This window comes from Xyrauchen texanus, chromosome 26, assembly GCF_025860055.1.
Source record: "Xyrauchen texanus isolate HMW12.3.18 chromosome 26, RBS_HiC_50CHRs, whole genome shotgun sequence".
NCBI classification, from domain to species: Eukaryota; Metazoa; Chordata; class Actinopteri; order Cypriniformes; family Catostomidae; genus Xyrauchen; species Xyrauchen texanus.
The window spans coordinates 2974980-2978149 of NC_068301.1; positions in this window are offsets into that span (position 1 = coordinate 2974980).

The following is a 3170-nucleotide window of genomic DNA, read 5'->3' on the forward strand; positions in this document are numbered from 1 at the left end:
TCCTTGTCCTTTTCCCCAGCCAAATGTCTGTACAGTACGAGTGCAATTATGTTGGAAATGAGCGGAGAAGCCTTTTTGAGGTTCACTGGCTTTTATAATTAGATTTTTTAGCCATTGAAAAAGCTACATGGAAAATAAATATATTTTTTTGGATGTAGCGAGGCCATTTTTCTGTGAGGAGAAACGTCTGGGATTGTCAATTGAAAGTTTCAGTTGATAAATATTCAACGATAGACTGGCTTCGTTTGTACACCCAACTTTTACCTTTCCTGTTTTAACAAACCACTTTGGTACAGTTTCCGAAATTATTTCTAACAACAACATATGTGCCAGCAGGCCTGGACTGGGAAGAGAAATCGGCCCGGGATTTTACAGAGCAAATGGCACAAAAGTTAATCGGGGGTCATATTTACGATTATGTCATGTTTACATTAAGTTATTTGTTATCAGAAATATGGATGATGCCAGGTTCATGCTTGCATATTTCTTGGGGAACTCTTATTTTGACACTGTAATTTTGGTCAAATACATGCTAGTTTCTCTGTGTAAAAAATTTACAATATGCATCAAATGATTATTATGGCTGAAACGACAAGCGATAACAAGCTGCCTTCTGTCTGTCTGTCTGTCTGTCTATCTGTCTGTCTGTCTGTCTGTCTGTCTATCTATCTGTCTGTCTGTCTGTCTGTCTGTCTGTCTGTCTGTCTGTCTATCTATCTATCTATCTATCTATCTATCTATCTGTCTGTCTATCTGTCTGTCTGTCTGTCTATCTATCTATCTGTCTGTCTGTCTGTCTATCTGTCTGTCTGTCTATCTATCTGTCTGTCTGTCTGTCTGTCTGTCTCTGTCCGTCCGTCCAATATGTCTGTCTGTCTGTCTGTCTGTCTGTCTGTCTGTCTATCTATCTATCTATCTATCTGTCTATCTGTGCTGTCATGTCTGTCTAATCTATCTATCTGGTCTAGTGCTCTGTCCGGTCCGAGCCCAATATGTCATGTCTATCTATCTAGTCTATCTATCTATCTATCTATCTATCTATCTATCTATCTATCTATCTATCTATCTATCTATCTATCTATCTATCTATCTATCTGTCTGTCTGTCTGTCTGTCTGTCTCTGTCCGTCCAGTCCAATATCGTCTGTCTGTCTGTCTATCTATCTATCTCATGCTATCATATCTGATCTATCTATGCTATCCATCTATCTAGTCTATCTATCTATCTGTCATGTCTGTCTGATCTGGTACTGTCTGTCTGTCTGTCTATCTATCTATCTATCTGTCTGTCTGTCATGTCTGTCTCTGTCCAGTTCCGGTCTAATAAGTGATCCGCTACATGTCTGATCTGTCAGTACTGTCTGTCTATCTATTTATCTGTCTATCTGTCTGTCTGTCTGTCTCAGTCACTAGTCAATGTCCAATATGTCTGATCTATCTATCTATCTATCTATCTATCTATCTATCTATCTATCTATCTATCTATCTATCTATCTATCTATCTATCTGTCTGTCTGTCTGTCTGTCTGTCTGTCTGTCTGTCTGTCTATCTATCTGTCTGTCTATCTATCTATCTGTCTGTCTATCTGTCCATCTAGTCTAGTCTATCTATCTGTCTGTCTGTCTATCTGTCTATCTATCTATCTATCTATCTGTCTGTCTGTCTGTCTGTCTGTCTATCTATCTATCTATCTATCTATCTATCTATCTATCTATCTATCTGTCTGTCTGTCTGTCTGTCTGTCTCTGTCCGTCCGTCCAATATGTCTGTCTGTCTGTCTGTCTGTCTGTCTGTCTATCTATCTAACATGTCACTCTATCCATCCACATCTACTAATGCAATTTAGTTTGAAAAGTCTGTGTTCCTCGTCTTCTGCTAACACTAGTATGATTTTAAAGAGCATTTTCAAAAATTACTTTTCTCCATTTTCAGTGAAATTGCTGTTTCAGTGTGGATGTGAGGCGTAAGCATAGCTAAATCAATGTGATTTCACCGAAAACAGATTATTGTGGACATGGGCATACAGTACACTAAAATCCAAACACATGGTGTGAAGTTTGAGCATGTCCAAATAAACATCTTAAAACGGGCTGATTCCCGTCAGTTTAACATTTGATGGGGAACATTTTCACAGCATATACTGTAGCACACATGCAAACACTGAAAACATGACATTGTCAAGACAAAAACTTTGTGGACATGCTTAAGTCTCCTTTTTCTCAGATCTTTCTCTTCAGAAGAAGACTCCAATAATCAAATTACATCTCGTTTACATGTGTCTCCTCTGGAGTTTCTAAAGAGATCTCTACGATGTCTCGTATCGAATGATGTTTTCAATCAAAAACCAATAAAAAACGATAAAATCCTTTCAAAACCAAAATAATTTTAGGAGAGACATCTAAGACAAATTTGACACTTGTACTATGAAAGAGCAACCTCAGAACAATCAAATTTTGTCTGGGACAAATCAAATATATGTCTCGCCGACATATGAGAACTAGGGACTTGAGTGGAGGAATATTGAGAAAGTGAGACAGAACCATAAATAGAACAAGAGACAGAGTACAAGTATGTAGAGGAAAAGAGAGAGAGAGAGGCAGCAAGATTTTATTGTGTATTGCGTGTTCTCTGATCACATCACAGCAGCGAGTGCTTCAGACATGATTAGCTGCATGGCTCTGGGCAAACATGGCATGCTGAGAAAGTGTTATGTACATTACAAATCTCATTCACTTCGCTCGCTGCGTCTCGCTCTTCAAAACGGGTAGCGTTGGCTGTTCCATCACCCCCTGGCGTAGTCGAGTCCATTCATAGCGCTACGCTTTAATGTGGTCCAACCACAGAAGAAGAACATTAAATTACACCTCTAGCTAATTTGCTTGATTTCTGTAATTGAGGCCTTTGGCCTCTGGAGTGACTTTTGGGTGGAATGGATCATAATATTGTCTGGTGCCACAGCCAGTAGTGGTTTGCGAGATATTAAACCCGACCCACTCAAATTACAGCCATCGGAGTGGGAGAGAGTTCTCCAAGTGAGTCAGGGCACATAAATCTATACAATAGAGAATCAGACAGAACACAAGAGGCTTGTAATCATGATGCAGCACTTTCAGAAGAAACAGATGCACACCTGGACTTCACCTGAAACCAGATCAACGGTAGATAGATAG